This window comes from Bos grunniens, chromosome 21 (genome assembly GCF_055505025.1).
Source record: "Bos grunniens cultivar Pamir isolate PY7600 chromosome 21, Bosgru_T2T1.0, whole genome shotgun sequence".
NCBI lineage: Eukaryota > Metazoa > Chordata > Mammalia > Artiodactyla > Bovidae > Bos > Bos grunniens.
The window spans coordinates 42,834,856-42,860,832 of NC_141185.1; the positions used below are offsets into that span (position 1 = coordinate 42,834,856).

Consider the following 25,977-nt stretch of genomic DNA (forward strand, 5'->3'; position numbering starts at 1 on the left):
GATTTTCTAGGCAAGGGTACTGGAGTGGGTTGCCATTTCCTTCTCCAGGGAATCTTCCTGACCCAGGGATCGAACCCAGGTCTCCTGCATTGTAGACAGACGCTTTACCGTCTGAGCCACCAGGGAAAGTGAAAGTGAAGTCGCTCAGTCGTGCCCGACTCTTTGCGACCCCATGGACAGTGGCCTGCACCAAGCTCCTCCGTCCATGGGATTTTCTAGGCAAGGGTACTGGAGTGGGTTGCCATTTCCTTCTCCAGGGAATCTTCCCAACCCAGGGATCGAACCCAGGTCTCCCGCATTGTAGACAGACGCTTTACCGTCTGAGCCACCAGGGAAGTCCACCAGGGAAGTCAGTCCTAAAAATTCCCACCAAATAAAACATAACTGTCAAACTTTATGTTGTCACTATTTTTTAAGTCTACAGGAACAAATGAGTTACTGCATGCAAAACGCTCAGAGCTGCTTGGCTTTTGGGGACCAGTCACTGCCCAGTAGGTCTTATACTATCCTGATCTCATTTCTACACCAAGCACATTAAAACACATGAATGCCGATTGATCCAGCTGTACCTCCTTGGCCATGAACAGTGGCTACCTTGGAAGTGGGAGTGAGGAGGGAGAAAGGGGGTCAATATGTTGCAGGAAGGGGGACCCCTTCCAGGGCCCGAAACTGGGCTCTTGTCTAACACTCGGAAATGAATTGTCCAAGGAGACACATGTGCTGACATAGCAAGAGATTGTATTGAGAGCAGTAGGGTAAGGGAACTCAGGAGAACTGCTCTGCCATGTGACTCACAGTCTCGGGTTTTATGGTGATGGGATTAGTTTCCGGGTTGTCTTTGACCAATTATTGTAATTCAGAGTCTTTCCTGGTGGCACACGCATCACTCAGCCAAGATGGATGCTAGCCAGAGGGATTCTGGGAAGTGGACGGACTCGCGGTGTCTCCTTTTGACCTTTCCCGAACTCTTCCGGTTGGTGGTGGCTTATTAGTTCAGTATTCCTTACCAGGATCTCCTGTCATAAAACAACTCATGTGAATGGTTTAAAGGGCCTGACCAGAGTGGGCAGTTTCAGTCAGTGTGCTTCCCGTAACAAATACGGTGTCTATTGGTCATTGGTCTATGGACAAATCCTTTCAATTTCCTCTAAAAAGTACTAACTCCTGTAGGTAGGCAAGTAAGTATACAGGTGACAGGTACTCAAATGGATGTAACAGGACAACGCAGGCAGAGCCCTGGGACCTGAAGCCTCTTCAGGTCCCTGAGAGACACCCAGGAATGCGGTGGGGGGTGGAGCTGGGGGTGGACCCTGGAGAAGGGGCACTGCACAGAGCAGGGCCATGACATTCATCATCGCCACTCGCCTTTCTGTCCCGCTCTTCGATCCATGAGGTCCCAGGGCTCAAGTCCCCCCAGTGGACACAGTCAGTGAGTGGACAGTGATCTCATCGGAAAACGCACAGCCTTCTTGAAGGTCCAGGGTCCCAACTTAGTGGGAGGAGCGGTGTAGGAACTGTTCGGGACAGCTGCTGGCTGACCCCAGGCGGGGGACGGGGGTCAGGACACGAGGAGGGTGGTACAGCCTGTACCCTGCACCCCTTAGACCTGGAAGGCAGGTACACCGTTCATTCATTTCATACTTCCCTGCAGGGCTAGCCTAGGGCCCGGGGAAGAGGCAGGGGTGCGGCCTGCGACCTCCAGCTTCCTCCCGCTTCTCCCCTCCCCCTCCTGCCCTTCCCAACCCTCGCTCTCTCTCATTTCCCTTTAAGTTTCTTTCTTCTCCTCCCGCCTCTCCGCTCCTGTCCCCTTGCTTCTTCTCCCCTTTCTTGTCCCTCACAAACCTCCTCCCTCTCCTCTCCCCGACCCTCCTTCGCCTTTATCTTTTATCCTCCCCATCTCCGGTCCACCCCCCGCCCCCTCCCCCTACAAGCAGAGGCGGGCGTGCTGGGTGGCCCCGGGCTCGGCCCCCGCCCTGCGCTCGCACCTGCTCCGCTGCCGGTGGATTCCCCGCCCCCGGCTCCGCGGCTGGAGGGAATGTGGGTCAACGCGGAGCCGCTGCGCCTGTGCTTGGAAGCAGATGGAGGACCCGGGACCTCTGCCGGCGCGGGAGCGGCAAGCGGCCGCTTGCGTAGCCTAGGATGCGGGCCCGCTGGCCCCTCCTCGCCCCCTCAGCCCGCGGGAGGCTGCCTCCCTCCGTGATACCCCGGCCGCTGCGCCCGGCGCGCCCGCACTTCATCTGGCAGGTCGGAGGGTCTTCCCTCCAGGACGTGGTTCCCGCTACCCCTCGCTGCCCCCTAGTGTCATCCCCCGGACTGCGCAGGCTGGAGCCCAGCCCTGGAGCACGCCCCTGTGAGCATCTGTCTGACGCCCCCAGACTCCGGCCCTTCTGCCCAGGTGTGCGGGGCCCTGGGTCTGCTCTGTGAGGAAACCCCCAAGCGGCCTTCTCGCCTCTACTACAGGCGGTGCTCCCGCCTGTAGCCCGGCTGAGCGCTGTCTAGCCGCACCCTAGCCCAGCATCCCGAAAGTCCCGTTGCAGATCCGATCCAGGTCCCTGCCCTGCGGCGGGGACCAGCTATGGGACCATGGAGGTGACCTGGCCTCCCAGGCATCAGCCCTGGGGTCTCTCCGCGGCAATCTCCCACCCTGGGCCTCACTGCCTCCTGTACTGCCCTGAGACTTCTCCAGTGGGCATCGCAGCTCTACCACCTCCTAGTACACTCATTCTGAATTCTCTCCAGCCTAGGCCTTGGATTCCTCCTGGATTTAAGCCTGATCCTGGAAAGCCCTACTCCTTGTTCACCTGACCAGTGGGTCACCTTAACCCAGAACCGTTCCAAACCCTGTCGCCAGAATGCTGCTTCCTGCCCTGTTTCCCGGGATCCACAATTTGCATCTGTCAGTGACCAGGCTGAGCGCTGGCCTGTCAGGGAGGCTGGTGTCTGTGAACCCCAGCAAGATGAGCTTCTCATATAGGAAGCAGGAGGCCTGCCCGAGTCAGAGGCTGCCAGAGTCCATCCACCCCCACTCCACCCCCCACCCCACCCCCACCACCCCTGCCCTCACAGGGCTCCAGGTTTGAAAGACTTTGCCTGGCGTCCTCAGTCATGTCAGACTCTTTTTGACCCCAAGGACTTTAGCCCGCCAGGCTCCTCTGTCCATGGGATTCTCCAAGCAAGAATCCTGGAGTGGGTTGCTATTTCCTTTTCCAGGGCATCTTCCAGACCCAGGGATGGAACCTCTGTCTGCTGCATTGTCAAGGCAGGTTCTTTACCACTGCACCACCTTCAGACAAATCATCTGTGGAGCCCTGCGGCTGTCTTGGTAAACAGCACTCAAGAAAAGCCAGGGTGGGCCCTGCCCACTCAGTTAGGAAACAGATTTGGATTCAGTTTAGTTTTGTTTTTATTTGAAGCTTTGGTCACGGGCAGGTTATCAGGGCAGGTTATCACCGTTGAGGATCTTCCTTCCCATCAACTCCTGCTGAGTTCTGAGGCTCTGAAATTCTCAGGGGAACAGACACTGGTTAATAAAACTTGGAAACGGCTTTTTTTTTTTTTTTTCATGAAGTAACCCTCCTTTCATGTCTGTTTACTGCTGGGCTCCACGTAGCAACGTCTGATTAAATGCCCAACATGTCCTGGGGCGAGAGACACATAATTGCAGTGCTTCGTTTTCCCATGTGATGATTAAGGAAGGCTTTGCTCATTTTGTACCTGTGGGAAAGAGACGATGTTAGTATTTGGATTTGAAAACTTGTTGGTGTTGCTGTCCTGAGAGTGTGATACAGTGTGGGTTGCCCCTGCAATGGTTACTATACATCTTTGAAAACAGAAAAGATTTTTGGTGCCAGACGGTACAATGGGGCATGGAGGGAGGTATTCCCAGCCTGCCTTATATGTAATGTTACACACAACAGCAGGACATATTTCTTCCTCAAACACTAGATAAACAACATACACCATAAATGAGGATCCTTTGTCATTAAAGATCTCAGTGTGACTAATGTTTTGGACCTGCCACAAGGCTTTTTTTCTCAAGTAAAAGGAGAAAATATGCCTACCTGTACTGCTTCTTCTATGGAACTTTCCTGCCTCTGACTCTATGGGGAGAATGGAAAGAGCCTGGCCGAGGAGTCAGGATGTTCAGTGATGAATTTGGCTGTGAGCTGTCTGTGTTATGTTGCAGAAATAGCTGTCCTTCTCTGGTCTCAATTGCATTATATGTTAATGGACAAGAGAGAAATCTACCTTCCTCCCTCTCTTTCTCCTTCCCTCCTTCACTTCCCTCCCCTTCCTTGTTTTCCATTTTTTGGGGGTTGATTTGTTTGTTTCTTGGGTTTTCTTGGCTGCACTGGGTCCTCCTCATTGTTGCACACACTTTCTCTAGTGAGTGGGGGCTGCTCTCTTGTTACAGTGCTTGGGCTTCTCATTGCGTTGGCTTCTCTTGTTGTGGAGCCCAGGTTCTAGGGCACGCAGGCTCGGTAGTTGAGGCACATGGGCTTAGTTGCCCCTCGGCATGTGGGATCTTCCCAGAACAAAAATTGAACCTGTATCCCTTTCACTGGAAGGAGGATTCCCAACCACTGGAGCATGGGGGAAGTCCTCCTGTGACTTTTTATTATGGAAACTTTCCATTTCAAAGATAACCAATTGTAGAGAGAACAGTGAAGAAATAATAAGCCGTCGTGTACCCCCTCACCAGCTTCAACAGTGACCATCATAGAACCCATCTTATTTCATCTTTGCTTCCACTCAACCCCCCACCCCCAACTTGTGCATGTGTGTTCAGTCACTCAGTCATGTCTGACTCTTTACCACTCCATGGATGGTAGCCTGCCAGGCTCTTCTGCCCATGGGATTCTCCAGACAAGAATACTGGAGTGGGTTGCCATTTCCTCTTCTAGGGGATCTTCCCCACCCAGGATTCGAGCCCTGCATTGATAGGCGGGTTCTTTACCTCTAAACCACTGGGGCTTCCATACCCTCCAGCTTATTGGGAAGCAAATCCCTAAACATCAGTAATTTCATCTATATACGTTTCAGGATTATCTGATTTATCGCTGCAATCTGGTTGCTTGAACCAGCACTACTCTATTAGATTAAGATGCTGTAGCTTGACAGTTTTGGCTGGGACCAACTGGACTGTTCTGTTGATGCTGCCTGGTTCTCTCATATTAAAAGTAGTTAGCTGGTGTATTGGTTGTGGCCACACAGTCTGTGATGGCTTTATGCGTCTGACAGCTGGCACCTAGGTGCCTCCATTGTCCACGTGGCTCCTCCAGTTAGGCTAGCTCGGGCTTGTTGTCATGGTTGCAGCGTTCCATGAGTTTCCAGCGGCAAGAGAAGGCAAACCTCAATGGGAAGTTACTTTCCAAGCCTGCTGTTTGTGTCATGTTTGCTAAAGTCCCATTTGGCAAAACAGGTCTTGTGTAGCCCTGCCCAGAATCAACACGGGAGAGGAAGAGAGATATACAAGGAAGGAGAAACAGGGGAAGTAATTTATTGGGGGCTGTTACTGCAGCAGTCTACCATAAGGGATCGAAACCGTCCCCAGGAAACAGAAATGCAGAAAAGCAAAATGGCTGCCTGAGGAAGCCTTACAAATAGCTGTGAAAAGAAGACAAGTGAAAAGCAAAGGAGAAAAGGAAAGATATACCCATTTGAATGCAGAGTTCTAAAGAATAGCAAGGAGAGATAAGAAAGCCTTCTTTAGTGATCAATGCAAAGAAATAGAGGAAAACCATAAAATGGGGAAGACTAGAGATCTCTTCAAAAAAATTAGAGATACCAAGGGAACATTTCATGCAAAGACGGGCTCAATAAAGGACAGAAATGGTATGGACCTGACAGAAGCAGAAGATAATAAGAAGAGGTGGCAAGAATACACAGAACTGTACAAAAAAGATCTTCATGACCAAGATAATCACAATGGTATGATCACTCACCTAGAGCCAGACATCCTGGAATGTGAAGTCAAGTGGGCCTTAGGAAGCATCACTACGAACAAAGCCAGTGGAGGTGATAGAATTCCAGTTAAGCTATTTCAAATCCTAAAAGATAATGCTGTTAAAGTGTTGCACTCAATATGCCAGCAAATTTGGAAAACTCACCAGTGGCCACAGGACTGGAAAAGGTCAGTTTTCATTCCAATCCCAAAGAAAGGCAATGCCAAGGAATGCTCAAACTACCGCACAATTGCACTCATCTCACATGCTAGTAAAGTAATGCTCAAAACTCTCCAAGCCAGGCTTCAGCAATACGTGAACCATGAACTTCCTGATGTTCAAGCTGGTTTTAGAAAAGGCAGAGGAACCAGAGATCAAATTGCCAACATCCGCTGGATCATTGAAAAAGCAAGAGAGTTCCAGAAAAACATCTATTTGTGCTTTATTGACTATGCCAAAGCCTTTGACTGTGTGGATCACAATAAACTGTGGAAAATTCTGAAAGAGATGGGAATACCGGACCACCTGACCTGCCTCTTGAAAAACCTGTATGCAGGTCAGGAAACAACAGTTAGAACTGGACATGGAACAACAGACTGGTTCCAAATAGGAAAAGGAGTACATCAAGGCTGTATATTGTCACCCTGCTTATTTAACTTAGATGAAGAGTACATCATGAGAAACTCTGGGCTAGAGGAAGCACAGCTGGAATCAAGATTGCCAGGAGAAATATCAGTAACCTCAGATATGCAGATGACACCACCCTTATGGCAGAAAGTGAAGAGGAACTAAAGAGCCTCTTGATGAAAGTGAAAGAGGAGAGTGAAAAAGTTTGCTTAAAATTCAACATTCAGAAAACTAAGATCATGGCATCTTGTCCCATCACCTCATGGCAAACAGAAGAGGAAACGGTAGAAAGAGTGACTGACTTTATTTTTTTGGGCTCCAAAATCACTGCAGATGGTGATTGCAGCCATGAAGTTAAAAGACGCTTACTCCTTGGAAGGAAAGTTATGACCAACCTAGACAGTATATTAAAAAGCAGAGACATTACTTTGCCAACAAAGGTCCATCTAGTCAAGACTATGGTTTTTCCAGTGGTCATGTGTGGATGGGAGAGTTGGATTATAAAGAAAGCAGCGTGCCGAAGAATTGATGCTTTTGAACTGTGGTGTTGGAGAAGACTCTTGAGAGTCCCTTGGACTGCAAGGAGATCCAACCAGTCCATCCTAAAGGAGATCAGTCCTGTTGTTCATTGGAGGGTCTGATGTTGAAGCTAAAACTCCAATACTTTGGCCATCTGATGCAAAGAGTTGACTCATTGGAAAAGACCCTGATGCTGGGAAAGATTGAGGACAGGAGGAGAAGGGGACAACAGAAGATGAGATGGTTGGATGGCATCACCGACTCAATGGACATGAGTTTGGGTGGGCTCTGGGAGTTGGTGTTGGACAGGAGGCCTGGCGTACTGCAATTCATGGGGTCACAAAGAGTCGGACATGACTGAGCAACTGAACTGAACTAAACTGAACCATAAGGATATATTCCTAAAACCTAAGCCCTTTGCCTTTTTAATATAACCATAATTCTGTTATGAAAGCCTACCAAATTGACTACAAATCTTTGATATGGACGATATCCAGAGTTCCCCCATTTTCATATAAATGTGGAGAAATGGGAACTTTTGTACAGAACTGGTAAATAATATGGTGCAGCCACAGTGGAAAACAGAATAAAATGGAGTATTATTTGTGTGTAACTGCTTTTAAGTTTTTTATGACTGTGTGCACTCTTATAGCATAAAATATATCTCTGTTATTAAAAATGTTTTACAAACCCAAAGGTTGGTCATTTTGTCAGTAGCAGAGGGGACAGAGTTCTCAAGAAATAAAGAGCAGTTGTAATAGTTCTGAGGACTTTTTGCTTGGGTCTGAGCAGCTACACTATGGCTTTATTGTCATTCATTGTCACTTGAATAGCTACTTTCACATTTCACCAACTTTAAATCTCTCAGGTGCTGTCATTAGTGCAGTAATAAGACACTCAAGTCCTTGCAAGCAAGATCAGTTGAAATACACAATTTTCCCTGATGCAATATAGTTATTATTCTCTAAAATGTAACTGCATACTCTTAGGTCTTAAGAGCCATTTAGACAGGGTGGATCTGGATTCTGTGAGGTCTGAAGATTATAGACTTGTGAGACTCCTGTAAGAATTAGATGTTGCAAAAACCAAGTTAGGTATAAAAGTGAATATTTAGAATGAGAAAATAAATCACAACAAATCAGAAATTTTAAAGTGCTGAAAAATGCCCCAAACACTGTAAACCCAGAAATGTAACATAACATTAAAAAAATTAACTTCCTGACATAATTATATAGTATTTGTTTTTCTACATTTTTGGCTAGACTTTCTTATATGGCAGTTCTTTTGTCATATATTTGTATAAAGTTTAAAAGATGATTAGAAAGTGAAAGTGAAGTCGCTCAGTTGTGTCCGACTCTTTGCGACCCCATGGACTATAAGCCTGTCAGGCTCCTCTGTCCATGAGATTTCCCAGGCAAGAATACTGGAGTGGGTTGCCATTTCCTTTTCCAGGGGATCTTCCCAACCAGAGATCAAACCCGAGTCTCCCACACTGCAGGCAGACTCTTTACCATCTGAGCCACCAGGGAAGCCCTAAAAGACGATTAATCTCTGTTATATAGCACAGAGATCAGCTAACTTCTCCTGTAAAAGACCTATCAGTAAATACATCAGGCTTCATGGCCATAGAGTGTCTGTCACGACTACTCAACTCTGCCACTGCAGCATGGAAGCTGTCTTAGATGATGTGCAAATAAAGAAACATGACTATGTTCCAATAAAACTTTATTTGTGTAAACAGGTGCCAAACCAGGAAGTGACAGCAAGATGATGTAATAGGAAGACACAAATACAGAGATTAACAACAATAAATAGTTCAAAAAAGTGTTTCAGAGAACTCCATAAGCCAGTTAGGAAGTCATAACATCCTAGGAAGCTGAAAGCTAAGAAGAGCTGCATTGAAACAAGGAAGAGAAATCCATTTCATTTAAACCACATCAACCCTTTCCCCAAGCAGGCACAACTTGCTATCAGGAGAAAGTGCAACTCCCAGCTTCTCCTTTGAGAGGAAGAGAGCAGAACATACGTCCAGTGTTTCAACTTTTCAGGGGGCTGCCCAAGAGACTGGTTTCTGTCGTTGCTGACTCAGAGCAGTGATGGAACTAAGAGAGCTCAGATCCCCAGGGCCACAGAGAAAGCTCAGCAGCTTGACACTGCTCCAGAGAACGTGCAGTACTACAAGCAGACACCAGAGGGAGCAAGACTACACGCTCCTGAGAAAGAAATTAGCAGATCTCATCAGGAAGATCCTCTGGAGAAGGAAATGTCAACCCACTCCAGTATTCTTGCCTGGGAAATGCCATGGACAGAGGCGCCTGGTGGACTACAGTCCATGGGATCCCAAAGAGTTGGACATGACTTAGCGACTAAAACAACACAGCAGCAGCAACAACTTATCTCTTTAGACAAGAATATGTTGGTCCCTGTGAACTGGTAAACTTTTTCGAAGTTAAGTTCAGTTTAGTTGCTCAGTCGTGTCCAACTCTTTGCGACCCCATGGACTGCAGCACACCAGACTTCCCTGTCCATCACCAACTCCTGGAGCTTACTCATACTCTTGTCCATCAAGTCAGTGATGCCATCCAACCAACTCATCCTCTGTCATCCCCTTCTCCCACCTTTAATCTTTCCCAGCATCAGGGTCTTTTCCATTGAGTCAGTTCTTCCCATCAGATGGGCAAAGTATTGGAGCTCCAGCTTCAGCATCAGTCCTTTCAATGAATATTCAGGATTGATTTCCTTTAGGATTGACAATGAATCTCCTTGCAGTCCAAAAGACTCTCAAGAGTTTTCTCCAGCACCATAGTTTAAAAGCATCGATTCTTCAGTGCTCAGCTTTCTTTATAGTCCAACTCTCACATCCATACATGACTACTGGAAAAACCATAGCTTTGACTAGACAAACCTTTGTTGGCAAAGTAATGTCTCTGCTTTTTAATATGCTATCTAGTTTGGTCATAGCTTTTCTTCCAAGGAGCAAACATCTTTTAATTTCATGGCTGCAGTCACCATCTGCAGTGATTTTGGAGCCCAAAATAATAAAGTCTGACACTGTTTCCACTGTTTCCCCATCTATTTCCCATGAAGTGATGGGACCAGATGCCATGATCTTCGTTTTCTGAATGTTGAGTTTGAAGCCAATTTTTTCACTCTCCTCTTTCACTTTCATCAAGAGGCTTTTTAGTTGCTCTTCACTTTCTGCCATAAGGGTGGTGTCATCTGCATATCTGAGGTTATTGAGATTTCTCCTGGCAATCTTGATTCCAGCTTGTGCTTCATCCAGCCCAGCATTTCATATGATGTACTCTTCATCTAAGTTAAATAAGCAGGGTGACAATATACAGCCTTGATGTACTCCTTTCCTGATTTGGAACCAGTCTGTTGTTCCATGTCCAGTTCTAACTGTTGCTTCTTGACCTGCATACAGATTTCTCACGAGGCAGGTCAGGTGGTCTGGTAATCCCATCTATTTAAGAATTTTCTACAGTTTGTTGTGATCCACACAGTCAAAGGCTTTGGCATATTCAATAAAGCAGAAATAGATGTTTTTCTGGAACTCTCTTGCTTTTTCGATGATCCAGCAGATGTCGGCAATTTGATCTCAGGGTCTTCTGGCTTTTCTAAATCCAGCTTGAACAGCTGGAAGTTCGCGGTTCATGTAGCCAGGTGGTGTTGTAGCTTGGAGAATTTTGAGCATTACTTTGCTAGTGTGTGAGATGAGTGCAATAGTGCTGTAGTTTAAAGATTCTTTCAAAGAACACAATGAAAATGGCCACCAAAGTGTGAAAATTGCAACAATATCATTGCACATGTAATTAAAGAGAATTGCACAATTATGTTGATTGACAGGGTGAAGATGTCAGAACAATCTGGATAAGTGAAGAAAGCTGGCTTCACCTGGGAGCTCTTAATTCCGTCCAGGCAGCTCTACAAACAAGAAGCTTGCATAAGCGGCAAACATTCCCCGAAGGGTTCACTCCCAGATGGACATAGTGGGTGCCTCGGGGAAGGGGTCCTTTCCAATTTAAATCCTTCCTTGATGTTTGATCGTTTATCATGTTTATGAGTTGTTTTTACTTTAAAAAAACACACATTTATTGTAAACATTTAGAAGCATGCATGCATGTGTGCTAAGTCGCTTCAGTTGTGTCCAACTCTTTGGGACCCATGGACTGTAGCCCACCAGGCTCCTCTGTCCAAGGGATTCTCCAGGCAAGAAAACTGAAGTGGGATGCCATGCCCTCTTCCGGGGTATCATCCCAACCCAGCGATCGAACCCGAGTCTCCTGCACTGCAAGCAGATTCTTTACTGCTGAGCCCATGTAGAAGTATCAGTTCAGTTCAGTTCAGTTGCTCAGTCATGTCCGACTCTTTGCGACCCCATGAATGGCAGCATGCCAGGCCTCCCTGTCCATCACCAACTCCCAGAGTTTACCTAAACTCATGTCCATCGAGTTGGTGATGCCATCCAGTCATCTCATCCTCTGTCATCCCCTTCTCCTCTTGCCCCATCCCTCCCAGCATCAGGGTCTTTTCCAATGAGTCAACGCTTCGCATGAGGTGGCTGAAGTATATCAGGATACAAAAGAGAAAGTTCTACCAGCGACTCCACCTCCCAGAAATAAGTCCGACGATCGTCTTTGAATTTGTCAGTTAAGGAATTCATACAGACCTTGAACTCTGGATGTCTCTCCAGGCTGCTCAGCCTTTTCCCACAACCCTAAACTCGGCCATAGCAAATTATTCTAGTTCCTGGATGATCTTTTGACACGTTGGGCCATCCCCTACCCTGCCCTGCCCTGCCCCCCTCCCCTGGCCTGTAATTGAGGCCATCCAGGGGCCTCATCTGTTAGTTCTGCACCAATGGCCCCTTGGGCAGCATCCCCTTCTCAACAGAAAGATACATCACAGTAACCCCATGGGCCCAACAGAGGACTAGGACCCCAACGCAGAGTTCTGTCTGCAGCTTCACCTCTGCTGCTCCCAGGGGTTCCCCCAGATCCCTTGGCTGGTCCTTCCCTGTCTTGTTCATAAACGTCAGCCCTGTGCACACTATACTGTCATTGGCTTTGGGGACACTTTTAAATTCACCTTGTTCTTCCCCTCTGCTTTCTATTCATAACCAGCAAATGGCAAATGTGCTCAACCCTTTGCAGATTTCAGATGCTCAACAAATAGATGTTGAAAATGGCAGAGTGAAGGAGGCTGTGTTTATAGGTGATTGTGGTCCCCACTCGTCACCCTAAAAACTCCATCACAGCAGCCATAACTCAGGCCCTACATGGTGGAGCATTCTGCCATTTACAAGGGACTGGGAACTGCTGGGGCTTTTCATGCTGTGGGAAATAAACATTCCCAAAGGCTCACAGCTGCCAGGTCTTCTGTCGAGAAGTAGGCAGGCTTTGGCAGAGGGCAGGGCCACCTGTCTTCCCTGTGACACATGGACAGGAGGGTGACCAGATGGGCCACAGGGAGGACAAAAGTCACCCCGCTGTCCTGGGCTGCACTCTCAATACAGGTGATCATCCGGGCTTACGTTTAGGGTCTCAGCTTTGCCTGGCCCTGCACTTTTGCCTTTAATCCCGATTTAGGATGCACCCCAATGCAGGATGCTTAAGCCTGGTGAATGGGGCAGGAGTAATAACATTTGGGCTTAGAGGGAAGTTAATTCTTTCCACTCTTTGGGGTCTGGAGATTTTGGAAAGCACAGGTATCTCCCGGCACATGTAAGGACATGGGCTCTCCTAGGCTCTGTGTTAGCAGCAGGTTTCCCGGCCATTCTCAAGCTGCTCCCACCTGGGAAGAGCTGCCTTGCCAAACTTGCAGCCTTGACCATCCTTTGGGCGCTGCCATGAGGAGACATTTTCCCTCACTGGCCCCAAGCCAGTGAAGACTTTCTGAGTCCTGACAAGCCAAGGAACACACTGCTGACTTAAAAAATATTCAAAACCTAAAAGTTGGGACTTATGTTTTATTCAGCAGGAAGTTTTAAGACTTCAAACCCGGAAGGCAGCATTTCAAGTAACCCTGAGAGAACTGCTCCGAGAATCTTACTCAGGCATTTGCGTCCATGTGGACAAATGTGTCTTGAAGGTAGATGGCCAAGAAATGGATTTTGAATATTCATAGAAGCAGCCATTGGCTTTCTGTACCAAACAAATTTCTTTGCCTATGTAAAATTTTTTCCCCTCCAAAAATCTTTGAAAAAGAAAATAAATAGCACCTGAAATCTCAAGAATCTGAGATAATAAGCATTATCATTTTTTACACATACACACAGACACACATGTTTACATTGGTGGCGTCTCTTCAGCATTCATTATTATAAAAAACTCGAGTATCCTTTAAATGCAGTGTTTTTCTTCTGACTTTCTCTTTTCCAATTCCCCACTTCCCTAATCTCTTTTAATCTAATATGGACCTCTGGTTAAACATACTGAATTGAAAGTTGCATTAACCTCTGTTCCCTCCCCAAACTCAGCTAAAATGACAGTAAATGGATGACAAAGGCATTATCCCTAAGTGACAAAGAGCTCAGCAGAATATTGGACAGCCCTTGAGAAATGCCCAGGACATTTGGGAAGCAGGAAAACAGCTGGGCTGACTGCTGACCTTGATTCAGCAAGGCTGGGGAAGCTAAAACCTAGCTGCCTTCAGTGGGAAGCACACAGGCTGATTTTCCCCCAGTGACCCCAGGAATGTCAGTATTGGGGGGCATCTGAGATCCTTTGGGAAAATATGAAATCAGCAGCAGCTGCAAGTCAGCCTAAGAAGCAACTGAATCTCCAGGTTGTCTCCTTCACCCCTCAAGTGACTTCCCGTCCCTCTCCTGGTAGTAAAACCAGGAGGGAAGGGGGAGAGGGTACAACCTTTAAAATAATGACAGAGCCCAAGGGCACAACATAAACTGATTAGAAACAAACATCACCAACTCAATGGATATGAGTTTGAGCAAACTCCAGGAGATAGTGAAAGACAGGGAAACGTGGTGTGCTATAGTCCATGGGGTCGCAAAGAGTTGGACGTGTCCTGAGAGACTGAACAGCAACAACAAAGTCAAAGATGGCAAATGGGTCAACTCTACTAGACCTTAAGCCTCAGTATATGCTCACTGTAACACATTAGCTAAATGACACACACACAGATGCTGTGACATTCCCAAGGCCAACCATTAAGGTAAAAAAATGGGCAGTGGACCAATTTCTGGAAATCCCCACCCCTCCCCCAAATAGCTGGCATAGTCCTCCCACTCATTAGCCTGTGAAATTAACCACTCCTATAAAAACTGACAACCCAGTAACCAAGGGCTGTTCTCTTCAGAGATGGCCCACACTCTTTATGAGGAGTGTGTTTCTCTCTAAATAAATGCACTTATTACCTATCACTGTGTCTGTCACTCAATCCTCCAGAGACATCAAGGACCTGAGTTCCATTAAGTCTTGAGGCCAGGTGTGTGATCTCAGTTAAGAGACCAATTTGGGTTGCATGGTTTCAGCAGGAGGTGAAGTTGCTGTCTGGAGAGGTTGAATCCATGAGCCCCATGGATGTGGGAACCCCAGGCACAGCCCAGGGTACGAGATCCATTCTGGACCCAGGACACAGGGGATGTGAAGTACTCGGGACCTCTCCTCCCATGGCTCAGGGAACCTTAGGGGTCAAGCTCATCCACCCAAGTCAGAGGCTAGAGGGCTTCTCTCTGCAAAAATTACTTAATAGGAAAGATACACAGATGCTGGTGTTACCAGAATCATACCCCTGCCCCTCCCTCAAATTGAAACTAATTACTCTTAGCTAAGAGTCAGAATGAAGCTGCAAAAAAACCCCAAAAAACAAAAATAAAAGCTGGTTGGAACCAACTAGGTCCAAGTTGGCAACCTGCAGTAGAGCTTGAGCCTCATCATAGGCTCACTGTGACACATTCTCTAAAGGACACACCCACCAGTCCAAGAGGGTTGACAGTTGCCATGACAACAACCAGAAAAGCCCATACAAAGGTTGTTTTAATGATGGTATGCATATTGTACCATGATTTACTTATTTCTCCTTTGAATGACACTGATTTTGTTTCCAGTTTTTTTGCTACTACCAAAAATGCTGTAGTTAACATCTTTAAATACATATATATATATATATATATATATATTTATATACACATGAAAGTGAAAGTGAAGTAGCTCAGTCATGTCCAACTGTTTGGGACCCTGTGGACCATAGCCTACCAGGCTCCTCATTCCATGTGATTCTCCAGGCAAGAATACTGGAGTAGGTTGCCATTTTGTTCCCCAAGGGATCTCCCCGACTCAGGGATCAAACCCAGGTCTCCCGCATTGCAGGCAGATGCTTTAACCTCTGAGCCACCAGGGAAGCCCCTTATATACACATAAATGTGTATTTAATATGTATACAGATATATACATATGTATACATATGTGTATGTATACATATATAAGAAAGTGTTATTTGCTCAGTCGTGTCTGACTCTTTGCGACCCCATAGACTGTAGCCCTCCAGGCTCCTCTGTTCATGGAGTTCTCCAGGCAAGAATACTGGAGTGGGTTGCCAAGCCCTCCTCCAGGAGATCTTCCCGATGCAGGGATTGAACCAGGGTCTCCTGCATTGCAGGCAGATTCTTTACTGTCTGAGCCACCAGGGAAGCCCATACATATACATATAGAAAAGATACATAGATGCTGGTGTTACCAGAATCATACCCTTGCTCCTCCCTTGAATGGAAACCGATTACTCTTAGCTAAGAGTCACAATGAAGCTGCAAAAAAAAAAAAAAAGATATATATATATATATGTATATATATATATATATATCTTTACATTACATAGAGCTTCAATTTCTGTGAGAGAGAGCCCATAGAGGAGTTACTAGTCAACAAGTAAGTGTACTTTTAAAATAATATATTAAATGTATTTTATTTATTTATTTGAATAGTATAGCTAGTTTGACTTCCAAAAAGTACTGCAGCAATGAATGAGAATATACATTTTGTCAAAATCTCCTTTCATGTTCTTCAGTAAAATTCTATCATTTCCTCACACTGAACTTACAAACTTGTTGCTAGGTTTATTGATGGGTGTTTTGTTATTTCTTTAGCAATTTGATGGGGATTTTTTCTCACTGGGGCTTCCCATGTGGTGCTAGTGGTAAAGAACCCACCTGCCAATGCAGGAGACATAAGGGATGTGGGTTTGATCCCTGGGTTGGGACGATCCCCTGGAGAAGTAAATGGCAACCTACTCCAGTAGTCTTGCCTGGAGAATCCCATGGACAGAGGAGTCTGGTGGGCTGCAGTTCATAGGGTTGCAAAGAGTTGGACACGACTGAGCGACTTAGCACGCACACACGAGGCAGAACTCTTGGGCAATATGGGGATGTGGCACCCAATGCTTCTGCAAGACTAGGGAGAATTAGGACTGAAAATGCTATTGGGGGACTTCCCTGGTAGGTCCAGTGGTTAAGACTCTGTGCTTCCAGTGCAGGGGGTCTGGATTTGATCCCTGGTCAGAGAACTAAGATCCCACATGATGCAAGGCACAGCTGAAGAAAAAAAAAAAAGGGCTAGGGCTTAGCAACACCAAGTCCTGGATTGTCTCTCCAAAACCATTTCACCCACAGGCTTCTCTGTGTCACCCAGGGCAACTCCAGCCTTCCAATAGCTGTGGTCCTGAGCCTGCTACACATTGACTTTTCTCTACTCCGTCCCCACTCCCGCCCTGTCATCCCCAGGCCTGGTCCTTCACACAGCCCCTCAGCTCTGCTGTCACTGTATCTTCAGGGTCAGACCACCACTCACCACCCTACTCCTGCCTTCTAAATGACTGGGCTCCCCTTCTGCCCTGGCCCCCCCAGCTAGCCCTCCCAGGGACCACAGGGGTCCCTTTCAACTGCAAATCAGGCCATATGGTTCAGCGAACCCTATAGCTCCTTAGGAGGCTTCCAGGGCCTCCACGATCCCCACTGCACATTGACCCCACTTCCAGCCACCTATGCTTCCTGGCTCTTCCTCTTTCCAGACATCCCCCCACATACACCCCCCTTCCCCCCTTCACCCCCTCTTCCCGACTGCTCCCTTGGCCTGGAGCCTTCTCCCACATTCCTGTACGGCTTAGACCATCCCTTTCCTGGGAGCCTTGTCCACACTGAGAGAGTGGGGAGTGTATTGAAGAGATGCCAGAGTTGGGCCTCTCCAAGTTCCTAAGCCCCCTAAGAGGAAGAGGTCCTGTCTCCGAGGTCAAGCAGCCTCCTGGGGCAAGAAGGAGTGTGTGATACACCAGGAGTCTGACTCAACACACTGGCCTGTTCCTCATTCTCCCTACCCATCCCCTTTTTTCCTGCAGCCCCCCTCCTTGTCTCCCTTCTATCCTCTGGTATTTGGGGTGGTCCTGCTCCAGGATTCCTTCTCAAGGGGAAGCCAGAGAGGGGTCAGGATGAGTGAGTCTCAGATTTCAGCAGTGATTGCAGCAGTTCACAATTCACTAAAGGTTAACAAGGTTAGGGCTTCCCTGGTGGCTCAGATGATAAAGAATCCGCCTGCAATGCAGGATACATGGGTTTGATCCATGGGTCAGGAAGATCCCCGGAGAAGGGAATAGCTACCCATTTCAGTAGTCTTGTCTGGAAAATCCAATGGACAGAGGAGCCTGGCAGGCTATAGTCCATGGGGTAGCAAAGAATGGGACATGACTGAGCGACTAACACACACATGTTGAGGTTAATAGGAAAAGGAAATGCCAAAGCAGAGAGTCCAGCTTAGAGTGCTGTGCAGGCTCCAGCAGCTACCATTTATTTATTGAGCTAAAGCCTGTCTGTCCTTAAAAAATTCACCTATGACCTTGGGAATACGTCACTGTCCTCTGAGGCTCAGTCTTTGGGTTCAAGAGGACAGACTATCCACGTTTGCAGGGAGTGATGACACCTGTGCCCACAGAAGAGAGAGCTGGATGGGTGATGATGCTGACACAGAGCACCCCATGGGGAACACCCACCACGTGCCCACCTGGAGCTCTGGCCCAGAACTTACAACCCATCTCCCTTAAGAAACTGAGCCCTTTTGTGGGGGGCCAGACCGGCACTCCTGAAATAGCCATGACAGAGAGGCACTCACAGAACACTCTGAGCCCCAACCCAGACTGGATAGACCATCAACAAGGATGTCTGTAACAGGCCATGACGGCATTGTAACAGGCCATGACGGCATGTTAACAGCGGAGAGAGAGCGTGCCTGGAGCTGGGGGAAGGAGCTGTGACCCAAGGGGCCAGGCCTTGGTGCTGGTCTTACTTCCAGACTGGGGAATCTGGGTGCTGCCCTTGGTGGGGGTGGCCCACCCTGCAGCTGTGGGCTGTCTGCCCCCATCTGAGCCTTTCCGCTCTGCACACCCAAATCCCTCCCGTGTGACCACCCTTTGCAGCCACCACTTTCTCAAAGTGGATTTACTTTCAATCGCCATTTGCTAAATCTGCTCCCTCTAAACCTTAGGGGGATGGAGGGATTAAGCCTGATTACAGATGTTATAGAAGCGCCCCGGAGCTCCAAGGCAGGAGTCTGGAAAGAGGGCAGCTGGAATCCGCACCTGCTCCTCCTGGGCTGACCAGACTCTGGAACCCTTTGACCAGCCCTTCGGGGGCCCCCACAGGGACTGTGCCTCCACCCATCCCAGGACACAAGAAGCAGGCTCATGGGCTCCGTGAGGAAGATGAGCAGCTCCTTCAAGAGGGGTTCACTCAAGAGCTCCACTTCAGGGTCACAGAAGGTGAGTGGGCGGGCAGAGGGCCTGTGAGGAGGGGATGCTGGTCTCCCGCTGCCCTCTTTCAGAGTGCCTGGGGGGTGGAGGTGGGCATCCGAGACTAGAGCTCCTGTGTCAGGACTGCTCCTCACCCTTCATGCCAGTATATCTAACGCCCACCCCTCCCAGCTGCCCCCACCATGCAAATATCCCCCACGGCTCTCGAGGAGGCTACTAGGAGTGTGAGCCGTGCAGACAGTGTGGGTCTCACATTCCATTCCTCCACTGTAATGTCACCCCCTTAGCTCTTGGGGTCTTGCCTCAAAGTTCACCTTCGTTCCTCATCACATGTCTGCGGGATAACTGTGAGGACTTTGGGGAACCCTCAGTGAAGATCAGAGATGCCTCAGAGGGCCCCGGGAGGGCCAGGGGGCTCCTGAGACTCAAAGCAGACTGATGGAAAGAGGTTGTGATGCGCCTGCCCCTGGGCCCCGTCCAGTGCCTTGCAAAGAGGTGTGCTGACTTGAACCCTACCTGTGCTTTTCCCAGGCGACTGGACTGGGGGCCTGAGCACCCAGGGCCTTAAATGATTCTTTGAACTCAGGGGACCTGGACAGGCCAGCACTTAACCCTTACCATTCAGAGGGTGGTGAGATCCAGCCAGGAACCCAGCCTGGGCCATTCTGGGGGCCTCTGGACATCTCATCTCAGAGGCTCAGGGAGGGGGAAATCTCTGTTTTCCCTGTGGATGCCCACTGAGGGAAGGGAGTGGGGGAGGCAGCAGAGGTGCCACAGTGCACAAACAGGGGCCTGCCCTGTGTGGGCAGCGAGGACACCCCTTTCCCACGAGCCCTCAATAGCACCCACATGCAGGCGGGCTCCAGGGCCTGGGACTTGAGCCAGGAAAGGCCTTTCCCCTGGGCTGGAAGCAGAGGGGTCATCTTGGGGCTCCCCAGGCTTCAGGCTCCCAGCTGCAAACTGGGTGGGCAGGTATGGATCAGTCTCTCACATCCCATGAGCCTGAAGATTCAGATGAAACAAATGAAAGGCTTTCTCTTCTAAATAAAGAGTTAAAATTCACTTGTCTCAGAAATAGGAAAGACCCGTCCTTTGGGGGCTCTGCGGGGGCATCTCTCTGCTTTTATGCGTGTATGAGTCAGTGTTCTTTGCAGGGACAGTGAGCACCCATGTCTTGTGCAAAATCAATATCCAAAAACCCACCACAGCATTTGGCAGGAATGAGACTCATGTGCAACCTGGGACCACGTGACCCCTTCTCCCCAAACCAAGCGTCCACTCTGTTCTCACTGATAAACTCTGAAAAGGAACAGGCTTTTGTTGTTCTTGAACATGATATCTCTTCTTGACCTGTGCCTCATGCTGGAGAGGGAATGGGAGCAGGGAAGTCCCAAATGGTGATAGATGGGGTCTAGACTCAGGGAATTTGGCAAGAGGGGAGGAGGGGGAAGTGCTCATCTTTTGTTCAAGATTGAAAAGCACCTAACTAATATAGACACGCTCCCAACCTTCGCTGTAGGAGACATGCCATCGGTGACAAGTCCAAGAGCAAAGATCTCAGCCCCACTCCTCATTTCTGAGCAGACAGTGCCAAACTCCTAGAAAAGCCGCTTAAGGTGAAAAGTCTTAATGTCATCGTTTGCCCTATTTACAACCCTTGGGTCTGGAACTGAGAAGTACACTTGCTGACAGAAGAATGAACAACAACACCTCTGGCTTTTAAGGAAGCCACTCTTTAAAGCGGTGCTAGGAAACACCCCCAAAATCACACAGGCAGATAGTGGACTGTGCCCATTCTATTTTTTTACACACTTGGCCCTCCTTTGACATCACTAGCTCAGGGCCAGGTCCCTATTTCCTAACCCAAACCCACATTCTTCTGCCTGGTGTTCACTGAAACACACCAGGGGTCCCAAAGGGAAAAACACAAACACAAGGTACAGCATGCACAACCTCCCTGGGGTCATCTTGTCTGGACCTTCCATTGCCAAAGGCAAATTTGGCCTTTAGTCCTTGTCTGGCCAGCTCTTCTCACCTCTAAGGCTCTTCCTATGGTCTTAGACAGACAGAGATGGCCGGCATGCAGTCCTGGGCGATGACCCAAACTCGGTGGACTTTGGAGCCCCTGGAGCTCCATCCTCAGCTGCCTGGCAGAACGGTCTCTCTTCCTGAAAAAGCCTCAAGTGTTCACACGGGAAATAGAAAATGTTTCTGTGTGTAACTCCTTGTCTGTACTTTTGTCTCCGTCTACATTTATTTAGCTGAAAGATGCAGAGGACATTTAGAGTCCACGGCCAAGGTCTTAAACACAACTAAATAATAGTCTGGCCCAGTGATTATATCTTAGAGTCAACCTTGAAAAACTGTAGTCCATGTACTCAAGGGAAGGTACACAATGCTCGCGTCAGCATTGCGTGCTGTGGAAAATCAGAAAGAACCAAACAGTCCATCTAGGAGGGTAAGGATCAGCTTCTGTTTATTCACACAATGGAACACTCTAGAGCACTTGAATAACCAAGCCAGTTATCTCAGCATGGATGCACTGAATAAAAAAGCAAACCCTGAAAGCGTACTCTTTATTGAAATTCTAGAACACAGGAAAATTCCACATAAATACACATATTTCTTTAGTGTGGGGGTGGTTAGCTGTATCTGTAGTGTGCTCTCTCATCCCCTCCTTCCCTCTTTTTAAAGAGAATAAAAATATACGAAGCACATATGGAAATTCAAAACACCTGTAACAGCAGGACTGTGGGTCTATGCTTATCTGTTGTATTAGCTGTATCTCTGATATTGAAATCAAAACCATGTTTTCATGATTTTTTAAAAAATATGCTAATACTTGCTTTTTAATATCACAACTGCTGCTGCTGCTAAGTCGCTTCAGTCGTGTCCGACTCTGTGCAACCCCATAGACGGCAGCCCACCAGGCTCCCCAGTCCATGGGATTTTCCAGGCAAGAGTATTGGAGTGGGGTGGCATTGCCTTCTCCGAATGTCACAACATAGGATTTTATTTCTTTAATTCATTCAAATGTTCATGGAAGCTTAGTCCATGCCAGACACAGTGTGAGGACTTGTGAATAGACAAAGACTTAGATTTTGTGAAGCTGATATTTCAGTGGAAGAGATGAAGTACAACAGAATGTGGTAGGAAGTAAACAGGGGTAGGAGAGAGAAAGATAGGGCTGGGTAGGTGGCCATCTAATTTATAGATAGTGTCTAAATAGCTGGCATTTATACTCATGCCTTCAGTTTCAGAAGGATTCAGCTATTCAGAGAGCTGAGAGAACACTCCAGACAAAAGGGAACCAAAAACTGTGCTAATACCTTTAAAGTAGGCCTCAGGGGCAGTGAGGGTAAACCCGGGTGTCCTGACCTGGGGTTGTCCCAGCTGCACGCATGGAGGATGAATTGTGAGTGAGGGCAAAGCACATTACAAAGCCAGGCTGAGAAGGGACTCCTTTAAAGCCGCCCCCAGGATTGTCTGAGCCTCCTTCTCGAGGTCACCATGCAGGCTGGGGTCACTGCCACCAGTCTCACCTCCTGCAATCCTGCCGCCCCTCACCTTGAGCAGCAGTGGCAGACCTTTGGCACTATGACCAGATCCAGTGCCCCACGGGTTTCTGCCTCCCCTACTTCTCAGAGGGCATTGCTAGAACCTAGGGTGTCATGCATACCCGCATAGCCTGCATTTGGAATTCACTTACAGAATTCCAAGTACGTGTGTCTTCAGTTGCTCAGTTGTGTTCGACTCTTTGCGACCCCATGGACTGTAGCTTGCCAGGCTCCTCTGTCCACGGGATTCTCCAGGCAAGAATACTGGAGTGGGTTGCCATTGGTTGCCATTTCTTCCTCCAGCAGAATTCCATATGTAAATCCAAACCATCCCCATCCCCAAGCAAGGAGGGGCCCAGCTCCCCACTCCTCTGTCATGAAGGCCATAGAGGTAACAGACTCCTACCATGACCCATCTCTCCACGGTTGCCCCATCATCTGTGGGACAAAACCTGAAATCTGACTGTTGTGAATAGCCAATTGTTACATCTTCAACCCATTATAGACTGATACTTTCATAGAATGCAATACAAATGAACTATTAAGTGATGAAATTTTAAAAAGAGATACAAAATTCAAGCCTTAAGGTTTTAAAAAATTATTAACTGTAACAGACATCCATTGACTCCTTCAAATAGCTGCACTGGCGTGGCCCTCGTGGCAGCCCTTACGGTCTACAGCCCCGTGCTCAGGGCACACTTTGAATACAAGGGTCCAGGAGACTACACGACCCCTTTAATCCCTGCCACTACCCCAGGGAGCAGGTGCTGTGGTCCCCTTTGAGGCTGAGGAAGATTCTCAGAGCAGAGCTGAGCCAGGGGAGACTCAATCTGGGCCCTGTCTTTCCCCAGGCGCTGTGGTACCTGATTCTCTAGCATCTGAACGGGGCAGGGGAGTTCCCTTTTGTGTGAATATGGAGCTCTGGGGATCCCCAGGCCCAGGAACAGGCTCCATACCCCGTGTTCAAACCTGAGCAGAGTTCCCCAGGCAGCCACCCATGGGAGAAGGGCCTGGGTGATGTGGCAGAGAGCCCTTGAGTTTGGGAGAAGGTGCCACAGGGGCCCCCAGCCTGTGGACAGTCCAGTCACCCTTCACCTACATGACAACAGGTGTTCCCAGGGATGGGGGGTCCAGCCCCTCTCTGGGGCCTGTCAGGTAGCCCACTTGCCTGCAGGTCCTAGTTTCTGGTTCACTTGGACTCCTCACTGTTCGGTAGCCCTCACGTTTAGCCCAGACACAGAAAGGTCACAGGCCTGGTTCTTTCACTCTGAGAGGCCTGGGTGGGGGAGCTGTTATTCAGTCTCTAAGTAGTGTCTGACTTGGCAGCACCATGGACTGCAGCACGCCAGGCTTCCCAGAGTTTGCCCAAATTCATGTCCATTGAGTCAGTGATGCCATCCAACCCTGGGGGCGGGAGAGAGCAGGGAATGGGCTCGGAGTCACTTGCTCAAAGGACATTGCCCCTCCTTGCGCCTGCCACTCCCCCTCCCCAAAGTATCAGAGAAAGGGCCCCGGAAAGAAGCTGCCAGGGTGACAGGAGCCAAAGGGAGTTGGTTGGGCTGCAGGGTCTGTGTTTGAGGAAGTTGGAGGGGGAGTACGGGAGGGGCGAGCAAGTCTGACATTGCCCGATAACTCACAGGCCCCCAGGGCTGATGTTGGGTCCAGGCTGGGCTGAGGGGCACCCCTGGGCTGAGCAGGGGCTGAGACCTGGCGAGCCCACCACGACTGCTGTGTTGTCCAACCAGCCTGCCGCCCTTGCTTTGGGCAAATACTCAAGGGGAGGTATGACTCTGGCAGGCCAACCCCCACCCCAGTGTAAAGGGGATGCCAAACAAGAGACCCTTGGAAGGCATTCCAAACAAGGCACCCCTGTACATTCCAGGAGGAGTCTGGCCGGGCCGGTGGGGAAACATTTGGTTGCTTTGTTGAGTTGGCCTGAGAATGAAGGAAAGCCATCACAAGGTTGAGTCAAAATCTCTGATGGGTTGGGAGGGGCTGTAGGCAACCAAGATGTCCTATTGCTTCATGACCCCCAAGAGGACCCTGTGAAGCCTAACATCAAGAACAGCCTGGAGAGAGCAGCCCCCAAACCAGAGGGAGCAAGGCGTCCCTTGTTAGAGATTCACAGTGCACACCGCCATGTTAAAGGTTCTGATAAGTCTTGCATGAAAGAAACTTCCGTTTAACTCAGAGCACCCCACCAAAACCCTTTTTATGTCACCATTTTTGGAGCAGTTCAAGGGGAAGGCTGGGGACGCAGTGGCAGCCCTGTGACCTCTGACCTCCCCTTACCCTTTGGCCTGTGCTTCAGTGCACACAGCAGATCAAGCCACAAACCAAGCCCTTCACCAGAACCCCCATCCCTAGAAAGCAGCTCAGATGACCCCCACCTCCCTGGAACCACAGCCCCTCTCCCCTGGCCCCTTTCAAAATTCCCTCCCCAGGAGATTTTCAGCTGCTAAGAAAAGTCATACTTTTCCCCACATCAGCCCTTCTGTGTCCTGAGACACATTTCCTCTTTTGAATGCAGGTAAGTGTCTGGAAAAGGCTCACGTGACCCTGAGCAGTAGGGCCTCGCTGGCACACTTGACCTTCAGCTCTAGAGCAGCCTAGAATGCTAGAAAAGAGCCTGGAGCCAGGGAGGCCTCAGTGCAAATCCTAGTTCTGCTGTGTGGCCACAGGGAAGCCACTTAACCTCTCTGGGCCTTGGTTTCCTCATCAGAAAGATGAGCTGGTTTTGGACGGGACTTTTCTAGAAAATTTCTTACTTTCTATATGTTTTATGCCATTAAAAACAGCAACAACAACAATTTGTAACATGTCACAGGTTTAATTTTTAGAACACTGGCTGAAAGGCAAACAAAACACCATTATGATCAGCTAGGAAGTTGTTGGTGCAAGTATGTCATGATTCTTTGTTCTCTGCAAACCTACCCTGGTGTTTTAGTAAAGCCAGGTGCATGCCATCCTTCCCTAGCAAGGACATCTTAGCCCTGCTGCATGCTCCTGGGACCTCTTGGAGCTCAGGAGCCAGTGATGGCAAATCAGAACATCAGGGGCAGACATCCAGCAGGGTCACCCGAATAAGGTGCCAGCTAATGAAAGCACAACAGCAGCAGGAGGGGCAGAGCCTCAGGGCAGGGGCTCCTATTCTATGTTGGCCCCAGGGAAGGAGGCACTGAGCAAGGCCTGAAGGACAGGTGGCTCAGAAGGTAAAGAATCTGCCTGCAGTGCAGGAAATCTGAGTTCTATCCCTGGGTCGGGAAGATCCCCTAGAGTAGGAAACAGCAACCTACTCCAGTATTCTTGCCTGAGAAATCCTATGGACAGAGGAACCTGGTAGGCTACAGTCCATGGAGTCGCAAAGAGTCAGACACGACTGACTAAGTGCACATAAATGCACATAACTTTACTGCAGTCAGCTTTGACCTGTTATGAAGGTTTTTTTATTCAATAGTACAAGAAAGATGGTCCAGAAGACTGAGATTTGTGATTTGGGCAGGGGGGGAGGGGAGGGGAGGGGAATTGAGCTGCATTTCACCAGATTAGACTGGATTTCACATTCTTCCATGGGC

The 25,977-nt window shown here is 48.6% G+C and overlaps 3 long non-coding RNA genes across 3 annotated transcripts; 1 reads left to right on the forward strand and 2 right to left on the reverse strand.

The window, feature by feature from the left end:
- Window positions 1–390: 390 nt before the first annotated feature.
- On the reverse strand, window positions 391–2,228 carry LOC147349513 (uncharacterized). The gene is made up of 3 exons (XR_015149906.1): window positions 1,986–2,228; window positions 1,366–1,606; window positions 391–1,016 (listed from the first exon to the last, which is right to left on the reverse strand). It is a non-coding gene; the product is annotated as an uncharacterized LOC147349513 (long non-coding RNA).
- A 28-nt stretch (window positions 2,229–2,256) lies between these two features.
- On the forward strand, window positions 2,257–3,545 carry LOC147349514 (uncharacterized). The gene is made up of 2 exons (XR_015149907.1): window positions 2,257–2,395; window positions 2,740–3,545. It is a non-coding gene; the product is annotated as an uncharacterized LOC147349514 (long non-coding RNA).
- LOC147349515 (uncharacterized) lies at window positions 3,386–21,060 on the reverse strand. The gene is made up of 2 exons (XR_015149908.1): window positions 20,881–21,060; window positions 3,386–3,714 (listed from the first exon to the last, which is right to left on the reverse strand). It is a non-coding gene; the product is annotated as an uncharacterized LOC147349515 (long non-coding RNA).
- Window positions 21,061–25,977: the final 4,917 nt, after the last annotated feature.